Source organism: Nanorana parkeri, unplaced genomic scaffold (assembly GCF_000935625.1).
Source record: "Nanorana parkeri isolate BGI_ZX_2015 unplaced genomic scaffold, ASM93562v1 scaffold162, whole genome shotgun sequence".
NCBI lineage: Eukaryota > Metazoa > Chordata > Amphibia > Anura > Dicroglossidae > Nanorana > Nanorana parkeri.
Genome location: NW_017306430.1, coordinates 963,819 through 964,722, shown reverse-complemented (window position 1 = coordinate 964,722; position 904 = coordinate 963,819).

Genomic DNA, 904 nt, shown 5'->3' with positions numbered 1-904 from the left:
GCAGGTCCCGGCCAATGAATAGCAACTGGCCGTGACGTCACAGCCGGCTCCACCCAATTGTTATTGTTTAATGACAGATTAGCGCCCCCCCCAGGTCATTTGGGGACGCTGGTCTGTCATTATAACTGGGCGGAGCCAGCCATGAGATCGTAGCTGGCTCTGCCCAGCTGTCATTTGCGGGGTGAACAGCCGACCTTTGGTAGGCAGTTCACTAGACATGTGCACTGCCAAAAAATTTGTTTAGTTTAGTTTCGTTTGGATTCGGATTTTTATTATTTCGTTTTTCGGGATTCGGGTGTGAAAGTCGGATTTGGAATTCGGATTCGGACGAAATTCGTTAGCGGTAGTTCTTTCGAAAGTTCGTTTCGTTTTCGTCTCTTATTCGTTTCGTTCGTTCGTTTGCAGCAAAGTGACATTTGAGGGGGAATTTTTTTTTCTCCTTCTCTAATGTCACTTTGCTCCAACGAATTAAACGAAAACGAAACGAACTTTCGAAAGAACTACCGCTAACGAATTTCGGAAACGGAAATTCGGATTCGTTTGCATGCGTTATAGCTGTAATTCGGAATTTGGATACATCTGAATGTCCGAATTTCGATTCGGAACGAAACGAATCGCAAATGTCTACCGTTCACCCCGCTTCGGCTGTCACCGGCTCAGTCAAGCCGAAGCATATGCCTTTGGCTCAGCTGCCTTTGGATGCTGTACGGGTTATTTTGAATAGCCCGTACAGCAGCCCTTCAGTTTGAATGAACTGAAGGGCCCCATCGGCCAAAGAGAGCTGAAGGATCAGCCGTAATATTCAGGCCAACATTGTCTGAATAGGGAAGCAGCATTGGTAATAGGTCGCTATAAGTGGGCAGTACAGGGAGGAAGGAGGGTTAATATATATATATATATATAT